At 52.3% G+C, this 9,542-nt stretch overlaps 1 long non-coding RNA gene across 2 annotated transcripts in view; it reads left to right on the top strand.

Moving 5' to 3' along the window:
• The first annotated feature begins 3,725 nt into the window (after nt 1-3,725).
• The window catches only part of LOC102773310, a 20,772-nt gene continuing 14,955 nt past the window's right edge, over nt 3,726-9,542 (top strand). The window contains exons 1-3 of one of the 2 annotated variants that reach the window (XR_001515889.1): nt 3,726-4,172; nt 6,486-6,552; nt 6,878-6,954. This is a non-coding gene — a long non-coding RNA (uncharacterized LOC102773310). The remainder of the gene's footprint in view (nt 4,173-6,485; nt 6,553-6,877; nt 6,955-9,542) is intronic. The other variant, XR_001515890.1, reaches the window with a different exon arrangement.

The following is a 9,542-nucleotide window of genomic DNA, read 5'->3' as shown; positions in this document are numbered from 1 at the left end:
AGCACATCACATTTTCATTTCTCTGTAAAAATCTAAGGACAGCCTTGAAATGTCGTTTTTGGCTGCTGTCTTTTTGGGTGTCTGTGTCCAGCCCTCTCAGAGACCCTTCCTCCTGACCTGACACCACACAAGAGCAGGCGTTTTGGCCCTTGGACCCTGCCACAGAATTAGCAATCCTCCCTCCCCCCACATTGCCTTCTTTGAAATTTGCCTCAGGGGGTTTGCCAAAGGTTTTTTGGGGGGAACAGAGAGGGCTGGATGGCCACATTGCAAGCAGTAACCGGAGAAAGAGATATTTGAAGCAATGGAGATACAATATCTTGCTCTAGGGCAGCGGTTCTCAACCTGTGGGTCGCGACCCCGTTGGCAGTCGAATGACCCTTTCACAGGGGTCGCCTAAGACCATCCTGCATATCAGATATTGACATGACGATTCATAGCAGTAGCAACATGACAGTTATGAAGTAGCAACGAAAATAATTTTATGGTTGGGTCACAACATGAGGAACTGTATTTAAAGGGCCAGAAGGTTGAGAACCACTGCTAGGGGCTTTGGTGCCAGGCACAGAGATGCTTCCTAATCCATCTGGGGTTGGAAGACTCCTCTGAGTGGTGGAGGGAAGGATATGGATGAGGTTCTGAAATCCCCGGAGCTGGTTCGTGGCCACCGAGAGCCACCAGAATGCCATTCAGCCAGGCAAGGGAAGAGGCACCCAGCTCAGCAGGGCAAGTCCTGGGAACAATACGAAGGGAAAGCAGTAACGACGCTCAGGGCCCTGCTTCCCAGCCGTGCAGGACATGGAGCTGGAGAGCCCAGGACTGGACAGACAACAGACAAGCCTGAGGGAGAGGAGGGCTCCCGCTCAGTCCTGGGGGAGGACGGAGGGCAGGGTCAGACTTTGTCTGTGCAGTTTGTGCTCGCCACGTGGTGCTTGGAATGAAGAATGAACCAAAAGCCTGCGCTTGAGTTCCTTGACCTCTTATTAGGCGGTGGGAAGAGTGCAAAGGAGGTGCTAATGTGGGATGGGCTGGGGTCAGCAGGGGGCCGAAAGGTCTGGGCCCCCAGGCTGCCCCAAACCCAGTGATCCTGGACTACTCGCCGCTCCACTTCCAGATAAACAGACCCCTGTTTCCTCCAACCTCCATCCTTTGTGCCTCTCCCCCCGTGAGTTTGTGACTCTGTCTCTGGCTCCTCCACCCCCTTGAAGTGGGGGGTCAGCCTCTCCCCATCTCTGGGACTGCTTCACAGCTTTTCTGGCTTCATCTGTCTCTGTTCTCAGGTCTCCATCTCTCTATCACCCCCACCCCTTTGTTAATTCAGAGGCTTCTTACTGAGCCCCTCCCCACTCTTCCCAGAATAACATTGAGTAAAATGAGAGATAACCCGCTGGGAGGTTTTTCCCTGTCCTCCTCCCTTCAGGCCCCTCTTCCAGGGCTACAACCCCCTCTTACAATGTCAGATAATTGCTGGTGTGCAGCTCGCAGGAGCCAGAGCTGATACCAGGGAAGGAGGGGGGAGAGAAATAAATAATAATCTGCTTCCATTCAGCGGATATAGGTTACCTGATTTGCATATATGCTAATGGTGCTATAATTACCCTGCTGTTCTGGCCTATGATCAAGTTCTATAAATACATAGAATAGCAGAGCTAGGCCTAGCAGCACCACCCCCAAATTGTAAAGTGTGTGTAAGTATACGTGTGCACTTCTGTGTACTCTAAACGCAGGCCCCTCTCTCTGTTAGAATACACCCCCTTAGAGATCCTAGCTCTTCTGGCTGTCAGAGGGCCCTTCTGTGTGTTGAGGCAACCCCAAGGAAGGAGGAAGGAGATGCCTGAATGAGAAAATATGCTAGATTATAATTAATTCTTAGTATTAATATCCTTATGAATAAGTTATTAGTATTTTTAGGAAAATCAAAGACTTCCCCAAATTATCAAATTAGTTATTTTTTACCTGAATGCCAGACCGCCCCCACCCCCCACAGGCCCACACTTTAGGGGTGCAGGTTGGGAGATAAGAAGAGGGCACCTCCATCTCCTAGGCCTGTTGAGATGTTTAAGAATCCGCTGTCTATGGGGAGAGGAAGTGGACTCCCTTTCCCCAAATCACCCCCATGCCTTAGTCTCCTAGCCCTCTCCCCACGCTCAGGGACCAGGGAGATGCTGGTGCAGATTTTTGGATGATGGTGCAGAAGTGGGTAGGAAGCTTGGAGGAACATAAAAGACGCAATCCACAGCTGTCTGCTTTTAATTATAATTATCCCCTTTTGCTTCCTTTCTGGCTAATGAAGGGGGATTTAATTTTTTTTCTCCCTTTTCTCCCCCCTCCCTCGTTGCCCTAGAATTGAGAAGTGGAGTGAGATGAGGGTCCTCCTCCCCTATCCCCTGGTTACTGGGAGAAAGGCAGACTCCAGAGGGTGGTGACAGTGTGAAGAGATTTATAGGAACAAAAGGACAGGTTTGAGTTGCTGGACACGTCCCAGAGTTGGAGAGACCCCCCCCCCCATTCCACTGGCACCCCCTCCTATCAGCCCCACAGCTCCCTAGACAAGGAACTCAATGTCTTCCAGCCGGTGAGAAAGGAGCTGAAGGGAGTCCTGGTCTAGAGGGAAGGGGGAGGGAAGAGGTGGGGAGCTGGGGGGTGGTGGTGCAAAATTAGTCTCAAAGGATCTTTATTTCTGAGCTAGTGAAGCAGATGTAATCAAGGGGAGAGCAAAATAATCATCATGGGAGGAATGAGGGGAGGGGGAAGCTGAGGCTGGAACTGGGGGACTGGGCCAGGATGGGGGGCAGGGAGCCTTGGGTGAGGGCAGTCTGTTGCCTTCTCTCACCTCCCCAAAGTCTTCCTACTTGGAGGTGGGGAAAGAAGGATCAGGTCTACAGGCTCTGACCTTAGCCCTCAGAATCCCTCTCCCAGAGCTTAGTGATGGCCAGGCCAGAAGGCGGCTGGGAAGGCACGGGGAGCAGAAGAGCCCCCGCCCCAGTTGAGGGAGGTGGTGTGGAGAGGGAGACTGAAAGCAGTGGGGGAGGGTGAGAGAGGGGAGCCCGCAGAGACTCAAGTGGCCTCCAGGTCTGTGGGACAAAAGTTGGAAGGAGATTTGTGTATGGGAGAGGCGGGGAGGGGGCCTTGGGGAAGGGACGGGTTTTGACAATGAACTTGAGACAAACTTCATTAGCATGCAGGCCTGCTGTCTGTCACCTCCAGCCCAGACTGAGTTCTCATGCAGGCCAGGAAGAGTGGGAGGGGAAAAAGGGAGGGCTGAGGGTGGGGATGAGAGAGAGAAAAAAGACCAGACCATTGTACCATTCTGGGCCCCAGCTTCCACCAAATATCAGTCTGGCCCTGGAAACCAACCCCAAGTTGCTCTCCCTCCTCTAAGAACAAGATAATTTATCTCCTACTTTGAATCTGTGGTCCCACCCCTCCTCTTGTCTAGACTCTCAAGCGGTGGCCTTCATGGCCCCCTACCTTGTTCCCGCACTCCAGCTCTCAGCCTTCATCTTCCACTGTCACTTTCTCCTTCACAACCAAGAGCTGGATTTGTGACGAGTTGAGCTGACAGGGTCAGGGAGTGGGGGGAGGTTGGGGAAGGAGGGACTGGGACACCCTAAACCTCCAAATGGCAAGTTTTGCCCTCCGTCTCTCCTTAGCGTTATCAACTCCACTCCCCAGTGAGCCACACACACAGCGTGTAACCATGCTCTCCAGTTCCAAGTGAATTAGAACTGGAAGGAGACCGGGGATGGGGGCATTTCTGTTGCACCCTTCCTCTCGCTTCCTCGGGGGATGAGGGTGGCCTGGAGGAACAATAGCTTCCCTCAGCCCCTCATCCTGTCTCATGTTAGATAAGGCAGAGGGATGAGGTGGACACCGTGGAGATGACAAAGACCCCTTCCCACACAGGAGTGAGAAGGAAGAAGGCGGGGGCTCATTGGAGTGTGTTGTTATTTTGGTGGAGGTGGTGTCTCCAGACAGGGGCTGCACCCCCTTTTTGCTGCCTTTCCAGGGAGATCAACCAGAGAAAGAAAGAGGCAAACGGAAATTCCTGAATGGAGAGACAGATGCTACGTCATCAGAGCTGCATCCTCCCGTCCGCAGGAGGCTAGGAGCCCGGGGGAGACGCAGCCCAGCAGCCGGGCCACCGATCAGTCTGACCTCACAGGAGCCTGGTAAGTGACCAGTCAGGAGAGTCTTAACCCCCTCAGACACCTGGGCTGGGGGTGGAGTGGGGCAGGATCCCCTAAAATCACTTAGGGCCCCCTACCCTTCCTATTTTGCCCTCTGACTAATGGAGGTGGGTACAACAACCACAGAAAGGAAAGGCTGAGGAAGGTTTAGGGGGTGAGCAAAAGGGACGAGGCAGGTGTGTGGGGAAGTAGTTGGCAGAGTGGGGTTTCACCTCCTGCTTCCTGGGCATCTATCTACCAAGGCAGCGGCCCTGCCCAGCTACCCCAGAGCTCCTCTCGGTCCCCCTCCTTCACCTCGCCCTGGCCCACTGGGAGACAGCTCACTAAGTTTGTCAATAGGATTCAGGGGGCTTTAGGGTCATGGTGCTACTGATCCTATTAATCTGCCCCGCCCTTCTCTCTACAAAACCCGCCAACATCTTAATGCTCACACCCGAGGAGAGGCAGGAAGGCAGATGGAGGAGATGGAGGAAAGAGAAAATGCTTCTGTGTTTGGACTTCTGACCTTCCCTCGCTCTGGCTCGTTCCTCTGCCCCAGCCTCAGGTTTTCGGGGAGGACTAAGTCTGAGGGTCTAGGGGATGGGAAGAAAGGAGCCACATTTCCAAAAAAGTGGAGACCAGAATTAGAAAAAAAAATAAATCCAAAAACATTTTATAGGAATGAGTTTCATTTCATCCCCTCCTTCTCTGCTTTCCCCATGAGCTGGCCGGTGAGAAAGGAGCTGAGGGAAGCTTACAGGCAAGGGAGGTGTTGGGAGCCGAGACGCTTAGGTTCGAAGGGGGAGAACCCTCCTCTAGCCCTCACCACACCCATCTGATAGTGTTTGGTTTTAATTTCTTGTTTTTCAAGAAAAGCCAGAGGATATAGAAAGAAGGCACTATTCTCGCCCCTAGACCCCACCCACACATTGCTTTCTGGGAGACCAGCTGGGACCATTGTGGGGCAGTGGAGACCGGGGGCCCCAGACTACTTTTGGGAGCCCAGAGGCCAGATTTCTGGGCGAGGCTGAGGCTGCCAGACACCAAACATACACACACATGTTCATGGTCCTGGGCACCACCTTCCCCTGGGCATTGTGTGGGGGTGGGGGTGGGGGGCAGGGCAGAGATCAGTGAGGAGAGGTACTATTGCTCCAGGCACCTTATGACTCTTTCTTATTTGGGTGGAAGAAGGAGCTAGAGGCTAGTGTGTTTGGCCTATTTTCTAGCAAATCTGCAAGCTGGGGACCGGGGTTGCTCCCCTCTTTGGTATGAAGATAATTTATGAAATGGATGGGCTAGCAGAGCTGAGGCTGGGGGTCAAATGGGTGTTTGTGGGTGTGAGAAATGGGGAGGGGCCATTCAGAGCTTGGGTTTGAGGCTTATCCCCGCTCCCCAGCCCTCCTTTTCTCTGATTTCCTCTACATGTAGTCAGGTTACCTTCTTAACTTTACAAAAAAGTAGTTGTGGAATTGAGTTTGAGGAAAAAGGATTCACCAACTAACTCTCCCCCGCCCCCCCCTTAGAATTTTAGGATCTGGGTCACCCAACATTAAAAAAAACAAAAACACAAAGAAAAAACACCTGCTTTGTCCTCACCCGGTTTGTATATGTGAAAAAGAGAAGAGAAGAGAGAAAGAAAATGGATAGACACAGGGTATGTCTTTCTGGATCCGTAGTGATGTGCATGGAGAGATGACAGGTGAATAGGTAGGGACAGCGATGGGGGAGAAAGCTAGAGACATAACACGATTGACAACATGATTGACAATATCTTAACGACACAGCACTTTACAATGTACAATGCAATTAGATCTAGACAGACAGAAATACACCCTGGACCCCAGATCCTTCCTTCTATCCTGAGCATGACTTCTGTTGGCCACGGACAGCAGAAATCTCTGAAGAGGTAGTGTCCACTGGACAGAAGGTTATTCCTGTAGGTTTAAGTCAGAAGGGCCACCGCACCCCGACAGACTCCAAACCCCTGGACCCTAAGGTTTGGGATGGAGGTGGAGGGAGGGTGTGGGGATGAGGCTGGGTGGAATCCTCCACTCAAGGTGGAGCTGGAGCTGGAGAGGCCCTGGCCAGGAGCCTTGTCCTCCCCGCATGACTAGGCTTTTCTTGCTTGGCTATCTCCCTGTGCAGCCTCAAGCTCTGGCAATTGAAGAGAGGAACTTAGACCGTCTAGGCCCTAAAAATATAAGACTGGGGGAAAAGAGTTGGTGAGAGAAAGACAGGGAACCGGGGGGATGTTAGGAGAGAAGATTGGTGTCACTCAAAGGACTTTAACCTTTGCATTCTCTCCCCTGACAGGTGCTGGGCATCCAGGAAGCCTGTTTGTTTCTGGTGTCATCGTAGGTGGCCACCTTTGGCTTTTGGGGTATTTATTTTCTTATTTGTTTCTTTTTGATGGTGGTGTGGGTGTGGAAGAAAAGGAAAGCTGGCCCTGTGTCATCTGTTCTCTCTTGTTCTCTACACCCTCTCTATCCCACTCCCTGGCTCTTCCAGCTTTCAGCCCCTGATTTTGTTCTACTCCGATTGTAGTAAGACCTGTATAGTCACCGCTAATGGGAATGGAACAAGGTGGCTTAGGAGTGAAAGGCCACCCTGTGACCAGGAGAGAGAGAGAGAGAGAGAGAGAGAGAGAGAGAGAGAGAGAGAGTAGCATTGGGGATCCAGGGAACTGTTTTGGCCTTCTCTCATAGGCTCCTGAGGGAGGAGATGAAGGCCAGTTGCCCATGAGGGAGAAGGGAGCAGAGATATCTATTCATGGCTGACAGAGGTGAGAAAGGAGAGGAGCATGGCTTGTGGTGAATAGGTACTAAGGAGCTTAAACCACTGTGAGTGGGGGGAGGGGGGGTGCCAGCGTGTCAGCCTCGGGTAGTGGTGCTGCCGGAAGTATCTGTGGAGATGTATGTGCCCCAATCAGGGATCAATCGAACCCTCAACCTTGGCACATCAGGTTGACACGCTAACCAACTGAGCTACCTGTCCAGGACGATTAATTCTTTAATTATCAAGCATCTACTATGTCTTACGCATGTGTTGGATACCATCTATTTGAATATCTATGAAATTGCCTCTGCCCTTGAGGGGCTGTCTCATTTGCTACCTGAAGTAGTTTCTTCTTTGAATCTGGAACAACATGGTTTACTATACAAACCAATCCCATGAGCATGATGGTGGGCAGTTTTCCGTCCTTTCATGTCTTATCACTCCATCTCCATTGGAATAAAGACAGATGCCCTGCTTACCTTCATCCCTGAGCAGGAGTGGTGGGCCATTGGTTTCATGTCCACCCAGACAAAATCAGTGACTTCATCAGAGAGGGCGGTCCCATGCAGATAAGATTGGGTGCCACAAAGGGTAGGAGAATTGGTTGGAAATTGGTGACAGAGAAGAAAGGGGACTCCTAAGGGGCTTTGAAGGGATCTTGTGGGAGGGCAAATGGGGAAGTCTTTGTAGGGGAAGTTGGTGGTGTGTCTGGAGAAGTGTAGACTCTATTTAGAATTGCCAGAATGTCTAGGGATTACTGGGTATCCTGGAAAGGGTTGTGAGGTGATGTACTGAGGACTATTTGAGGTTTGTAGGCACAAAGAGGAATGGCAGAGGGGACTTACAGTTCCCCTGGGGCCTGGTATGGGGGATGCCCTGAGGGAATACATTTAGCAGCATCCTGGTGGGGTAGATATACCTTCAGGGACCCCCCGGGCTCCCACAATGTTCCATTCTGAGCTGTAGGGGCACCTGGGAGGGGCAGGAGGAAACAAAGTAGGGAGTAGACAGTTTGGCTCTTTCCTTCCCTGCCTGCCTTTGGCCGGTGTGCTCCCAGTTCTGGGAGGGTGAAAGATTGACACTGTGGAAGCTTCTAGAAAGCCTTTCCCTTGAGAAAGGGCCCTGGGACACTGTGGAGACTGACAGGGAAAAGCTATGCCAAGCACAGTCCTGAGAATGTCCTAGACCAGGGGAACCAGGCAGTCTGCTTCAGCTCCACACTGTGCTCTGGTCGGGAAGCCCTCAGTCCATGGGCTTTATCCTAGTTTTCAGTGTCCTCCACCTCACAGTCAGGCAGCAGTTATTCAGACATGCTGCAGTCTCTGAGGGAAGCATCAAATGAAACCCACTGGCCATTGGCTTGCATCTAACCCAGGCAAATAGCATTCAGGCTCGGCTTTGTGGCTTTGTCCCAGACTGCTCAAAGGTGGGAGCAATCCGGTCAGGCCTGATGGCCAAACCAGGGGTACTCTGGGGGTGCACCCTGGTTGGTGTAGTGTTCAAATATCCCTGGTGATAGGAACAGCCCATATTAAGCTGACAGTCTCCAGGTTTGCAAATCTAAATTGTAGGATTGATTTATTTTTTTAGAGAAGGAAGTTGTAAGTTATCTCAGGACCAAGGATTCAAACTGCTCCCTGGTGGGCACAGAGGCTCAGCTAGGCTCTCCAGCCCAAAGAACCCAAATACCGCCTGCAGGCTGGCCTTCCGGGGTTCTGATTCTCTCAGAGATGGGGAGCCAGGTCGGGAACCTGAAACCTTGCTGGAGAGGGATCCTGCTCCCAGTTGCTCCAGCTCTCCAGACATCCGGAGATGGAACAGGGGTGGGGGCCAGGCCTGAGGGATGCAGGTGCACGCGGTAGAGGAAGGAAAGGAAGACCTCCGTTACTGAGTCAAAATCTGCAGGTGTTGCCGGAGCTAATGCCGGCTGGGATCCTCCAGCCTCTCCCACCGGGAACTTTGGTGCTGTGAACAGGTACAAAAGCTATTCCCGTTTCTGCACGACAGAAAAGGAAGCCCAGCTTCTATCAGACTCCACGTCTCCCAATAGGAGTCCCAAACTTCCAGAATCCCTCACTGTTTGGGGTTGGAAACCAACAAGCAAGGTTTCTGCCCGTCCGAAAAGATTAGGGTCACAGTCTCCGGAACCCGGGAAGCACAAAGAATTTCCTAATGTGAGGAGGCAGGTAGGGATCGTCTCCAATCGTTTGGTTGTCTTTTCCGTCTTTGAGTCCTGGTCCTGGTGCAGTGTACCTAGGGCCAAAATGGAACATGTAAGACATGCAGAAAGAGTGAGCTGCAAACGGCAATAGATTGGAGATGGCAGGCGGGTGTTGGAGATGAGTGAGGCAGCAAGAGGTTGGGAATCAGCACACAGACATAGTAGTTCCGCCCCGCCCCCACCCCATTCTCCAGGGGTGGGGCGCCCCAATTGCGCGCTCCGGCTCAAACTGGGAAGGGGAGGGGCGGGGCCAGAGGGGCAACCAGGCGGTGACGTCATGATTGGCGGAGCCAATCAGAGGATGGCCTGGGGAGGGAGCGTGAAAGGATGAATGAAAAGTCCGGAGCCGGAGCGCGCCGGGCCAGAGCCGCGCC

This window comes from Myotis davidii, unplaced genomic scaffold (assembly GCF_000327345.1).
Source record: "Myotis davidii unplaced genomic scaffold, ASM32734v1 scaffold208, whole genome shotgun sequence".
NCBI classification, from domain to species: domain Eukaryota; kingdom Metazoa; phylum Chordata; class Mammalia; order Chiroptera; family Vespertilionidae; genus Myotis; species Myotis davidii.
This window is presented reverse-complemented; position numbering and strand designations above follow the sequence as displayed.